Source organism: Haplochromis burtoni, unplaced genomic scaffold, assembly GCF_018398535.1.
Source record: "Haplochromis burtoni strain Fernald_Lab_line unplaced genomic scaffold, NCSU_Asbu1 Contig_65, whole genome shotgun sequence".
Taxonomy (NCBI): domain Eukaryota; kingdom Metazoa; phylum Chordata; class Actinopteri; order Cichliformes; family Cichlidae; genus Haplochromis; species Haplochromis burtoni.
In genome coordinates, this window is record NW_024582426.1 from 817,969 (window position 1) to 832,008 (window position 14,040).

At 41.3% G+C, this 14,040-nt stretch overlaps 1 protein-coding gene across 5 annotated transcripts in view; it reads left to right on the forward strand.

The window, feature by feature from the left end:
* The first annotated feature begins 1,338 nt into the window (after positions 1 to 1,338).
* Positions 1,339 to 14,040, forward strand: part of dab1a (DAB adaptor protein 1a) — a 216,744-nt gene continuing 204,042 nt past the window's right edge. For all 5 annotated transcript variants that reach the window (XM_005923244.3, XM_042221365.1, XM_042221366.1 and 2 more), the window contains exon 1: positions 1,339 to 1,741. The gene's annotated coding sequence lies outside the window, so the exon portion shown is untranslated. The remainder of the gene's footprint in view (positions 1,742 to 14,040) is intronic.

The window sequence follows — 14,040 nt, forward strand, 5'->3', positions numbered from 1 at the left end:
ATCCTTGTACATGCAGTGCTGCCATCTTCTGTTTCAGTCCGTTATTACACTCTTAAATCCTGCTACTTCTGTGTCTTTTGCGATCTTACAAAGCTTCAAACGACACGTCGACTATTAAATCAGTCGTCGACGATTTTGATAGTCGACGTAATCGTGACTAGTCGACAAATCGTGGCAGCCCTACAACTGACCTTCTTGCCAAATTTGGCTCCACTCAACTTTCTACTTTTCCCCAAAGTGAAGTCGATTGGTTGCTGTTTCGACACACTGAAGAAGATCCAGCGCACATTACAAATGCACAAGTGCAAGTTGTAAGAAGAGATTTTCAGAACATGTGTACAAAATAGCAGTTGGAAGGAAACTAACTTGAAGGGGTTACTGGCCAAGTTTAAATGAAATGTCTTTTTATTTCTTTAAAGGCAGACAGAGAACTTCACAATCAATAGACAGCCCACAGTCTGCAGGTTTTTATTTCAACTAAAATTTCACTCACTGACAAGTAATCATTATAGTAGAGAAAAAGAGAACAGAATAAGAGCGTAAAATCACTTGAAGAGGTGACTAAAACTCCCAAACTTGAACTTAATCTTTATTTTACCTTTAGCAAAAGAGTGAAAATGGTCTTATAGACATGTTCACATGAGATGATTGCTTGGTAGGTGCATGTTGCTGTTTCAAAAAGAAACAAAATGTATAGTTAAACACATTTGACTGAAGGATCGTAGCAACAGTAAAAAGGAGGGTTTACAAAATGGTCAAGGTGATTTTTATTGGGGATGAGGAGGAGAAATTAATACATCAGAGGGACAACCAACTCAGGTTGAGTAGTTCAGAGACAAAGTTAGCCAGACAGGCCGAAAAGAGGTAGACAATTCATGGAGAAAATTCATGGATCTAGTAAAGGTGGACACGGAGAGGATTGGTGTGACAGAAGAGGATGCTGGGGATAGGGTACGATGAAGGCAGATGATCAACTGTGATAACTCCTAAAGGGAGGAGCCGAAAGAAGAAAAGAGAGAAACAGGTTTTTGACTTTCTTCTTGGTGCTTTTAAGGTGTCCTTTTCATCCTGTGTTCACTAACACAATCTTGCCTTGAAGATATATTAGTGAGAAGATAAAGATTTTACCTACATCTCAGCTGCAGGATTTTCTTGTCTGATTGAAGGGAAATGCCTGAGCTGGGGATGAGAGTGATGTATACTTTAGTTAAATAAAGAAGAAAGTGAGGAAGAGAGGATTCTGCTATTAGGTGGAATGTGGTAACTGTGCAAGAGGAAAGGAGGGGGGCAGCGGCAGAACGAGAGTGAGCCAGGCGGGAGGGGAGGGTGGGGGGCTAGGTTGCTGACTCGGAGCTCTGCTGCGGTGAGCTTTGAGCTAGCGACTCTCTGAGCTTTCTGGCTGCTCATGTGTCTGTACACTGCTGTGGTGCAGACCGTATCGTAGCCACGCTAGCCTCCCTCCAGCACTTTAACAGCTCAGTCAGTCAGCAGCTCCTGTGTATTTCAGCGGCAGCTAGGCTTTACAATCTTTAAGTGTCTCTGTCTCTAGCTGAGGATTTCCTGTCTGTGGAAGGATTTTCTTCTCTCTCTTTCTGACCAAAGCAGAGAGAGGAGGAGAAGGACAGATAGTAAGAGGAGAGGAAAACAGGAGAAGGAAGAGCGACAGTGGGCCGGGAGTGACCTTCGTGGTGTGGTGGCAAAGCAGAGGAGGAGGAACGGGACTAAGCGGAGGATCCATCAGGTGTGTGTCAGCACTTAAAGGGATGAGTAAGAGAGAGTCTGCTCTGTGTTTGAATTTGTATTCGGAGGCTGTGAGTGACTAAGTAAAGAGGATACCTTATATGAGTTAGATAGACTTTATTTCTTTGCAGCAGCATGTTATTTTCATACTGAAATTCAGTGCAAGTGTTCAAGTTAAGTAAGAAGTACAAAGCTCAGGCGAGGAGTTGTAAGAGTAGTAGATAAGCATTAAGAGGGAGATATTCTTCTGTGACATGTTGTAGATGAATACATCCTTACAGAAGTCAGATATAGAGATGCTGATATGAGGAGAGCAGAGGAAATATAAATGGAGAATACTGGAGATGGATGGAACAGGAGAGAGAGGGAGATGTATGTTGTGCCAGCCATTGCTCAGCGAGGATGACAGACGTGTTTGTGTGTGTGTTTTTTCTCACTGGCTTGGACTTGGCTGGCAAGAAAAACGTCTGTATCAGAATATCCATCACTTTGGGCTGGGCGCTGCCTCAAGGTTGCAGGCTAGAGATATGCTCTCACAGATATTTGGGAGCATCTGTGCGTCTTTTAATTAATGTAATTTAGTACTTCTGTACAGTAATATCATAGTATTAGTTATTTTTTGGGGTACTGATATGTAGGAGTGTTCATTATGAAAAGATTAAATGTATTAGAGTATTGTCTCACTGCAGGACTTGTTGCCAGATAAGAAGATACAAAGCTGAAAATATTTTGAGCCGATATCAGATTAGTTGAGCGGAGTGACTGTACCTCAGTCATAAGGTGCAATGCTGCATGATGGATAGCCAAGTGGTGCTGCTTTTTCTCTTTCTGGCTACACCTTCCTTTTATTCATTTTGTCATGTTTGCTCAGCGGCACCTGAGCAGTACAGGATCAGTGCTGCAGAGCCTATGTTGAGAAAACCTCTTCTCCAAGCTCATTTTTAAAAAGTTAAATCACTTATTTTGGACGTTTTTAGCACTAAATTTCTACATTGTACACTCAGCTAGGTGGGGATATCCAGACAGAATATGCAAGTCATTCGATTGGCTTAGAGCCAGTCGAGTGTATCAGTAATTTCTTTTGTGTCTCTTTTGTGTGTGCATTTGTTTGTTCAACAGCCAAAGCCTGAACTTGAGGCCTAAGGGGACTTGTACTGTGGGTGCATGAGGGAGAATGAAAGGCTTGGTCTGCATGCCTTGAGGATGGTCTCATTCAGTATCTGTTATTTCGTTTCCTTTTTCCTTTTTGACAACCTATCATGTCTTTCTTAGGTAACATCTTGACTTTGACCTATTGAGAACTGACTCAGACGGATCCATGACTCAGCAGCCGGCACACACTTATCTACTTCCACATATACGTACGCTCTCATGGGCTTTTGCTAGTCTTGAGGTTATTAAAATTCTGGCTTGCTCCTCTATTTCTATAGCTCAAAATTGGCACAGTGAAAATTGGCGCTGATGTAGAGTGGATATGAGTGGTAATATTACTTTGTGTGAAAAAAACAGAGGTCTATTGTGTTGTATTGGCAGCTGTAATATCACATTGTTTGTTGTGCTACATTTTCTGTGTACAAGTGTGTCTGAATGTGCGTACAGGTGCTGTGCAGCTCTCATAACTTTGTACCCTTCGTACAGCAGAACATCATTTGTTAAACCAAGAGAGGAAAAATGTAATTACATTCTCCTTACACTGTCTGCCAACAAAGAGACAGGCTTTTTATATCTTGGATTTTACAAATCTCTTTCAATCATCAAATGGGCCAAATGTACCTAAAACGGTATGCTTTTACTGTATTCATTTGGCAGCATGGCTGTGGGAATGAGAAAGTTATGCGTACATAAATGTGTGTATGTTTGCAGAAGTGTGTTATCCATGTGAAGGCAAAGCTTTTCCTTGATACGTCCTGACAGAGAATTCCATTTACCACGTAGGTGTTTGCTATATAGACTCTATGGATGAAGTTTGCTTTAAAGAACTGTAAATACATGTGAAGGCGCATAAATAAGCAATATAAATGCACATTTTTTATGGTATTTATGTGTATATATAGGTGAAGGCTCTATGAATGCACATATTTATTAAATGTACCATGTCCTTTTGTGTCCTTTATGTGTTAAGAACCTTGGTCGTGGTAAATGAGGGAAGGGTGAGATGAAAAAAAGAAAGCTTCTCTTCTTCCATCCCTCTCTCTGGTGCTGCTTTGTGCTATCATGGCTGTAATGAAGGCTCATTTATCTCCATCTCAGCACAGTCTCATCATTCACATAAGGCCTGCAGTAGCCCTGGATTGAGGATGAGTGTGTATTGCTTAAGGGATGGTCCTTTATGCATGTGTTGTCTGAGGATGGATGCTGGACGGGATGCAGAAACTGACCTGTTGATGTACCTGTTGAGTGGAATGAGTGAAATAGGTCAGATTTGATACGAAAGGGCAAACGTTTTCTGTGTTTGGTCAGCATTGTGAGGGCAAACGCTCAGCGTAGAATTGGATCAATGGACAAGGATTACATCCAGAGGTCAGGTTAAGTAAGCGTCCATTTGAGCTGTAGAGCCACCTCCTCATCCTGGAGCTGAGAGGCAACGAATGGAATAGGCAGATTGGGAGACAGACATACAGAGAAACAGTGGGACGTGTGTAGAGAGATAAAGGCTGAGTAATGTCATCATAGGCCCCATGTCCTCCAGGTCTGATTAAGAGCCTCTTTGAGCATTCCCAGACACTGTGCTGTGATAGGCCAAGGTCACTGCGAATCACTGCACAGTGCTGCAGATTGATGCTTAACTCCGTCAGGAAATGGCACAATCTAATTTGGCCAATGGGCTTCCTCCCTACTTCAGATGAAGAGGACGATTCTCCTCACCCTGGGGCCCTTTGAGGAAGTTTGCGTGTGAATGTCTGCTGGCTTGCAGCCTGTGTGGTTGAGTGATTGTACGTGTGTCTGGGTGCATTCATTCATTCTCTGCGCATTCTATTACTTCTCACCATGTGCAGATGCATTTCGGTTTAAAAGTACTCCTGTCTATGTGTGTTTATGCCTCTCATACAGTATGTGTGCAACACCACACCTGTCAGCATGTGGTTAAGAAAGGCAAGCAAGTGATTGGCAGGCTATGATATTAGTTTGGGAATAATAAGACTGTGATAACTCAGCAGCGTTTCCCTCCAGAGAGTGACTCCCAGGTAATCACATTGACTCAACACAATCACTGTCTTGCATGGCAGTGCCCAGGACAGGACAAAGCTCTTTTTCATTTCCTCTTATGAATGTCATGGGTCCTGGTGTGCGTGAAGTGTGTTGGTGTGTATATGGGAGTGATGCAGTTTAATAGCTTATGGTTATGAGTTTAGATTTCTTTTGGATGTATTTTGAAAACTGTAATGTCCCAAGGTAGGTGGCAAGGAGTTTACAGATATTGAAGTTGCATTTTAAAAAGCCTTAAAATAATGCTATACAGTGGTCCCTCGTTTATAGCGGGAGTCACGTTTTAAAAATAACCCCCGATAGGTGAAATCCGTGAAGTAGCCAGCTTTATTTTTTACAATTATTATAGATGTTTTAAGGCTGTAAAACCCCTCACTACACACTTTATACACTTTTCTCAGACAGGCATGAACATTTTCACACTTTTCTCTCTTGTTTAAACACCCTCAAAGTTCAAACCTTGGTAGAAAAATAAGTCTAGTATTATACAATGAAACAAAGATCAAACCCTGTTTTCAGGTCCAGAACATGGGAATAGAGCAGCTGAGAGAGTATTCGACATTAATGAATCAATGATATGGAAGTAGAGGAAGCAAAAAGAATGAGTTGAGTAAAGTATGACTTATCTGACTGTTTTGTTTCGCTTAATGCGCCTTATAATCCCAAAAATACAGTAACTTCTGCCTTTCTTTAGCATGTCCAGATGTCCAACTTTTTGTGAGATGGTTAGCATCTTCCTCTGCCCTTTTGGTGCTATCGCAGGTGCCTTTGATGCTGCAAAACGTTTCGTCGAAATTGTTGTGTTCGTTGGGGACAAAACATATAAACATGCATTACAGCACTTCAGAAGCAGAATTTTGGCAATTGAAGATTTATGTAAATTTGACAAGCAGAACACATTCTGTACTGTACAGGAGACACCGCATGGAGGAGATTGATTGACAGTGGTCTACAGCCAATCATGACGCAGAACACAATGTGCTGTTAAAAGTATTTTTTTTTTGTGCATAATTGCACAAAGTGCGAAACAGCGAGGCTGCAAAAGGTGAACCGCGTTATAGTGAAGGACCACTGTATATAGATGAAGTGTGGTCTCATTTTCCATATTTTGAGAGGTACTGGTATTGGTACAAAAAAAGAATACTGCAAATTGTCCAGTTCCAGTCTGCGGCTGGTCCATTCTCTAAATGTAATGCAATAATTGTTTAACCTCGAGTGCTTTGTACATTTCTACTTGTGAGAACTGTTTATAAGTTTGAGAACTTTCTGCTCTGGACTCCTTGAGCCAGCATTGACTTTTAGAAAAGTACTATTGGAGCAGAACAAAACCTGTTAATAGAAAACAGAAAAGGTTGGCTTCCCTCCGAGACTGACGTTTAGAAATAATGTTGGTGCAGCAATAAATATGCACGCTAATTGTTTTTTTTGTTGTTGTTTTTTTAATTTTCAGACTGATCCAAAGGAGTGTGTAAGTGAAATGCATTGCAGTAGAAACGTAAACATCAATTATGGTGCTGGAATATGTTGTGTTAGTTGCGTCAGTGAACACATATACTGTCTTCTTTCTGGAGAGGAGATGTTTACAGTATTGGCAGAGTATACTTCTCTTTATTATAGGAGAATTTTTCTCTTTACATAATAATTAATATAGGGATATTTTTAGTCATTATTTTCACTGTTAATTAACATTTTGATTATTTGTCTTCTTTTTACACAGGTAATTGTGATACGTTTCATTAAATTGCTCATTTTACCTACTGTCTAAAACAAAGCTTCATTGATAGATTACAAGCAGTAAATGTGTACTGTTAACTATTAACTATAACTCTCTCCCTCTCTTTTGAGTTTACACCACATACAAATGATGAAGGCTGCTCTCTTTTTTTTTTTTGTCTTAATTACTGATATTTTTCACCAGCTAAACAAATATTGATTAATCTACAGGGTGGGCCATTTATATGGATACACCGTGATAAAATGGGAATGGTTGGTGATATTAAAGTCCTGTTTGTGTCACATTAGTATATGTGAGGGGGCAAACTCCTCAAGATGGGTGGTGACCATGGTGGCCAATTTGAAGTCGGCCATCTTGGATACAACTTTTGTTTTTTCAATAGGAAGAGGGCCATGTGACACATCAAACTTATTGGTAATGTCACAAGAAAAACAATGGTGTGCTTGGTTTCAACGTAACTTTATTCTTTCATGAGTTATTTACAAGTTTCTGACCACTTATAAAATGTGTTCAATGTGCTGCCCATTGTGTTGGATTGTCAATGCAACCCTCTTCTCCCACTCTTCACACACTGATAGCAACACCGCAGGAGAAATGCCAGCACAGGCATCCAGTATCCGTAGTTTCAGGTGCTGCACATCTCGTATCTTCACACCATAGACAATTGCCTTCAGATGACCCCAAAGATAAAAGTCTAAGGGGGTCAGATCGGGAGACCTTGGGGGCCATTCAACTGGCCCACGACGACCAATCCACTTTCCAGGAAACTGTTCATCTAGGAATGCTCGGACCTGGCACCCATAATGTGGTGGTGCACCATCTTGCTGGAAAAACTCAGGGAACGTGCCAGCTTCAGTGCATAAAGAGGGAAACACATCATCATGTAGCAATTTCAAATATCCAGTGGCCTTGAGGTTTCCATTGATGAAGAATGGACCCACTATCGTTGTACCCCATATACCACACCAAACCATCACTTTTGTTGTTCCAACAGTCTTGGAGGGATCCATCCAATGTGGGTTAGTGTCAGACCAATAGCGGTGGTTTTGTTTGTTAACTTCACCATTCACATAAAAGTTTGCCTCATCACTGAACAAAATCTTCTGCGTGAACTGAGGGTCCTGTTCCAATTTTTGTTTTGCCCATTCTGCAAATTCTGTGCGCCGATCTGGGTCATCCTCGTTGAGATGCTGCAGTAGCTGGAGTTTGTAAGGGTGCCATTTGTGAGTAGCTAATATCCGCCGAAGGGATGTTCGACTAATGCCACTCTCCAGTGACATGCGGCGAGTGCTACGCTGTGGGCTCTTGCTGAATGAAGCTAGGACAGCCACTGATGTTTCTTCATTAGTGACAGTTTTCTTGCGTCCACATTTTGGCAAATCCAACACTGAACCACCTCCACGAAACTTAGCAAGCAGTTTGCTAACTGTAGCATGGGAGATAGGTGGTCTCATAGGGTGTCTTGCATTGAAATCTTCTGCAATGACCTGGTTACTGCGTTCACCAGATATCAACACGATTTCGATCCGCTCCTCACGTGTTAACCTCTTCGACATGTCAATCAATGGCTGTGAACAAAGAGAAACTTGTAAATAACTCATGATAGAATAAAGTTACGTTGAAACCAAGCACATCATTGTTTTTCTTGTGACATTACCAATAAGTTTGATGTGTCACATGGCCCTCTTCCTATTGAAAAAAAACAAAAGTTGTATCCAAGATGGCCGACTTCTAATTGGCCACCATGGTCACCACCCATTTTGAGGAGTTTGCCCCCTCACATATACTAATGTGCCACAAACAGGACTTTAATATCACCAAACATTCCCATGTTATTTCGGTGTATCCATATAAATGACCCACCCTGTAGATTCATTTTTTCAGTTAAGTCTATGAAATCGGAATCTGAACCCAAGATGATGCCTGTATGTTGTCAGTCTAAGCAGTGAACAATGATTGGTAAACAAATGGTACTCAATCCAAATATAGATTTCTTTTTTAAGGCACCAAACTCTTCTGGTTTGAGCTGGAACCAGTAAATTTCATCATTATTATATTCCTTGAATCATCAGTTGGTAGATTTCTTTTTTTAGTGCAATGCCCACAAGCGCAAAGGTCAAGAGTATGTTGTTTTTACCTGTTTATTGATCAGTGCTTATGCAAGATGATAAGTACGATGAGTGTGCACTTCTGAGTTCCTGTTTTAAAAAAAATAAAAATAAAAAATTAAATGGAAGAAAAGTAGTGAGGAAAGGTTGTAAGACAAAGGGTATTCTATCAGGAGGTTTAACACAGGAGATACCTCAGTGGTGAAGAGAGAAAGTGGAGGGCGCAGTGGACCAGGGTAACTATATAGCTGAGCTGGCCGATCGATAATACACTCGCTGATCCATAACATATTAATAGGAGGGAATACATTATTACTGTTAAGAGATGTCAGGTGGACAGGGCAAGCGTGCACACACACCTGAATGCTAGGAAATTTGCAGCTGAGCTTGGGTGAGGGACACAACACCGCATCTGGGCACAAAGCCAAAGAAAAACACTCAATCGTCTCCTCCATTTTTTTTTTTGTCCTCCCCCCGATGTACCTTCTCTGCCCATTTCATTCCCAGTCTTAATATCCTGATTGAAGTGGTCACCTTTGCCTGTTGTCGTTAATGAGCAGCAGGTGTCTGAGTGCAGCTCACTCGACCATGGCCCCAGGAACCAACTCAGAGTTGTGTGTCTTCTTTATCAGCCTGGAAAAAGGAAGAGACTGCAGTCCAAAGCAGTTTAATGGGTTTTCATTACTGCTTATAAGGAAGAGTAGAAATATAAGAGAGGAAGGTGCAGGGCAGCATTAGGTGTGTCATTCAAAATGTGACGGTCGGGTGGTTTTCACAGTGTTACTGCATTATCTTACTGTGTTTTCACCTTGTTTACTGAGCATTGTCGCATTAAATCCAGTATATGCTAGAGTTGCAGAGCTTTAGCTACATTTCAGATCCACACGAGAATAGACATCAGCAGTGTGCTTTTGCATGTATGAATGTGTGCGTATGTGTTTGCACAGTTATGTGTAGTCAGACTTGTTCTGTACTTTGCATTTCGTGCTGTCTGCGATGCCATGTCTGACAGCACCGTTCGGGCTGTGTGAGTTGTCCTTTGCAATTCAATGCAATGTAGTGCAGCAGATTGTGTGCTTTGAATACACAACTATAACCACTGGGTTTGACAGTGAAGGTGAAAAGACCAAATAGGTATGTTGGGAGTATAATGATCAGAATGTCTCCAAAATCCTTTCCTTTACGCCCTGTTATTTCTGCCCTAATGCTGAAAATAATACTGCAGTGTCTTACCATTCTCTGATATTTTTGCCAATACTGGAATGAACAGCCCTGTAGGTGTAATAGAGTCACAATTAACTACATATTCCATAAAAACAAAATATTTGTGAGAAATGTAACTATAGACATGCACATATGTCCCTCTTAAATAATTAAACTCACTTCGCTGGTCACTGCTCTCTCCACATGACTATATGCAAAACAGTATATATGTAGTTACTAGAAACATTACTTAACTTTGTGGCTGTGTGATGTACAGAGCTTTAAATTTTCCATCCAATAACCCTATTTTACATACTTATTCTGAGTCATTATGTTATGTTGCTGAAAATACATTCGAGATTCTGCATATTCATAAGCAGATATCTGTTTACAGACTTTAGGTGCTATTAAATGATTGCCATCTGTAAAACATAAATGTGCCATACTGGGTCAGTAAAACCTACCGTGTTGGGGGTTTAAACATGCTATTTTTATGTTTACAGCTAAAAATAGTACAGGTTCATCACCATCTTTGGTCCCTTTGGGTTTTTCTTTTTCTAGTAAGTGTGCGAGGGTGAGGAGAGAGATGGAAAGTGTATGTTCGTGTCCAGCTTCAACTTTATATATTTATCTCTGAGCCACAGCTTAGCTTTAACTGGTACGGAAGGAAAAAAGATGGTGGACAGTTGGACAGTGAGGTGGATGAGGCAGAGCACATGCACAGGACTGATGCCAAGAGTCTGCCTCAAGGTTCATAGCTCTGAAAAGCATAGATGTAGTAGGTCAAAATTCAATACAACAGTGCACGCATTGGAAGAATGATGTGAGTGTGTGTTAGAGGCAAACATAGTTTCACCGCTGATGTGAGAAAAGCAGATTGATGTACGTTCCTTTTCTCTTTTTTGTGTTGGTTCCTGTCTCTCCTCCTCCTCCTTCCCTCCCTCGCTGTCCCTTCCTCTCTTTCTGCGGTGTGAGTGTGGCGAGGCCAGATGAGTTGCTATGTCAGAGGGAATGCAGCAGTGAGGGAGGTGAAGCTTTATTTCTCTCTGAAAGGTGTATTTTTCTCTTGTCAACAGGCATGGCTGCATCCTTGACTCCCCCTCCCAATCTCCATCTTTTCCCTTATATTTCTCTGTTTTTTTCTTTCTAGCTTCGCTTCTCTCTCCCTCCCTCTCTCTTTCTCTCTTCCAGCCTCCTATCTGGAGCTGTACAGAGGACAGATTGAGGGTATTATTTTTCTGCGACTGAATTTTTCTGCCATGCAGTGATACTGAAGGTCCCACTCTGCTCCTGTGTCCAAGATAAATCAAAAACATTTTTCTACAGCTGCAATCAATGCCCTAGCCGCTTTTCAACCGCTTTGCCTTTTCCCCATCTCCGATACGTTTGCAGACATGTGCACACTCTTAAGACACACATCCACACTCTTTCTCTTCTGTGTTTCTTCCTGAGGCGGTGGTTCTCTCTTGAACGCTGACATCAGATAGCCTCCCTGCAGCAGTCCACTCCTCTGGGAGGGATTTGCATCGTATTTGCATCTCATTACAGACTTAATAGAGCAAACTGTGCTCCTTCCTGAGTGAAAATGATGAGAGGGGAAGTAGAAAGGTGAAGATAGCTGGGGAGAGTCAGCCTACTGGTGACTGTCAGTGCCTCCGAGCAGATGTTACTGTATATCCCCTGTCTCACACCCAGCTGATGTAGCTCTGCAATTAACCATATCCTTAAAAAATAAAGAAAATCGAATTATTTATTCTCTCACAAACACTTTCTCGTAAGCCAAAGACAATCTGGGATCAAAAGCTTTTAATAAAAGTCATTAAAAGTTAAAACCTCTGATGAATTATAATTGAAGCCAATGCAGATGTACTGAAAGCTGCTACTTGAAGCTGTATCCAGAGATTTCCATGTTGTTCAGCAAATAGATTTAGATAGATGGATAGATAGTAGGGGTGCAACAATACTCGTATCGGTATTGAACCGTTCGATACAGTGCTTTCGGTTCGGTATGCATATGTATCGAACAATACAAAATTTTAAATTTATTTGATCAACTTTCTGATGATGCTGTCTGTGTTGAGAGCTCAGTGGATCTGCGTTCGACTACTCCGCCTAGGCTGCACTGTCGAGCGCAGATCCACTGAGCGCAGCGCAAGCTAGCAAGTTAAGCTTGTTGTAACATGGCAACTGCCTCAACGCTAGCCGAAATTAAACCTCCCCCACCCTCATTCAGATCTGGCGTTTGGAACTATTTTGGTTTTCATGTGAAGTATGACCCTGATGGTAAGCGCGTCATGGACAAAAGTAAAACAGTATGTCGGATGTGCCACGCAATGCTCAATTACATTGGTGGGAACTAGTGTGTTAGCGCAGTTAGCTCGTTAACGTATTGGCTGTCCACCCCCACACACGGGGCGATCCGCGGTAGCTCGTTAACGGAGATTTGCCGCGTTATGGTGTTAATGTCATTTTAACGAGATTAACGCTGACAGCACTAGTGGGGAAAACAACGAATATGACTATACATTTACGCCGACATCATCCTAGTGCAAAGACAAGTGGAAGCAGACAAAAACAACAAGCACGCATGCTACAAACTTTAACCGAGTCATTTAGACAGCCATTAGCACATGATTCTCCTTATGGGGACCTGATATGTTTAACATGCTGCAGAGAATATAGCCCAGAAGAAGCGTATAGTATAGCTTTTATTTTGGAAAGAGCCATTTCTCTAATAAACTCTCTTTTCACATAAAATAAGAGAAAACTTGTCGTGTAAAGATTCTGCTTGAAGTCCCTGTGCTTGTTTGCTTCATAAAGTCGGAGAAATTGATGAATGAAGCATCATCACCTGGTTGACAGACTGAGACTACTCAAATGACAAGCAGTGTGAATAGACAATGAGGCTCGTGCACTGTAAATATTCTGAAGTGAAACAGATGAGGATGGAGTAGAGAGCACGGGGGGATTTATTGGAAAGAGTAAAATTTTTAAACAGCAGACGGTTTGACTAAAGCAGGAAAAGCACAGGTAGAATTATTGAATTACATTGATTGGTGCATTCCTTTTAGCTGAGGTAGTTTCAGGAGTAGATAAAGCCGATAAACTTGTGGGAAATATATCTGCACTTGTGTACATTTGTGTTGCATATAGGAAGAAATCTAAAATGTCAACAGCAACTTTTATTTTAATTACAAATTCAACAAGAATAATGCTTAATGCGAGGTTGCATTAGATTAGGAGCATGGCCTTGTACGATATCAGGAGCTGTAATGTATTGATCTCTGTAGAGAATGTCCTTGCACCATACTTAGACACTTCAGTGGGAAAGCTGTTTCCTGACAAAGGAGCAAGAAGGGAGGATTAAAAAGAAGAAGGCTTTTCTACACACTAATTGTAGTTCTTAGTATTTGGTTTTCTACTTCACAAAAACATTTTCACATGCAGTTAATAAGGCAGAAAATATGATTTGTTTATGTAAATTCCTATCAGTCAGCGTGTGACAATCCTCAGATAAACCCTGCCGCATCACTCAGACTTTTTTTAATTACCTTATTGTGCTGTCTTTCCTCAGCAGCAGACTCCTGGAAGGAAGAGGCTTTTTCAATTAGGAATTCCTCCCCATCTGAGCTCCAGTTCCTGCCACACGCTTTGTTATTGTGTGTGTGCAAATTATTTGGTAACCTTTCTAATTTCACACTTGTTAGGTTTCCATGTAAAAGGCAACATTTTAGAAAGAAGCCCTCAGGATGGGTGAATGTCATTAGTAATTGTGTGTGTGTGTGTGTGTGTGTGTGTGTCTGTGTGTCTCTGTGTGTGTAAGTGTGGGCGATCATAGTATGCAGATTAGTGAAGTGAGTAAAATCAGGGGCAGGCTTGAGTTTTCCAACCACCTTTTCACAAACACATTTGGAAACACAGATGGAGATGCACAGAAAGCATGCCCATGCCGTTGCTTGCATTCCTGCAAAGAAATGAGGTGATCAGCTGTTTGCTGTTGTTCGTGATCTCAGACCTCCGCAGACATAATCTGCTGTGTGTGCTTCA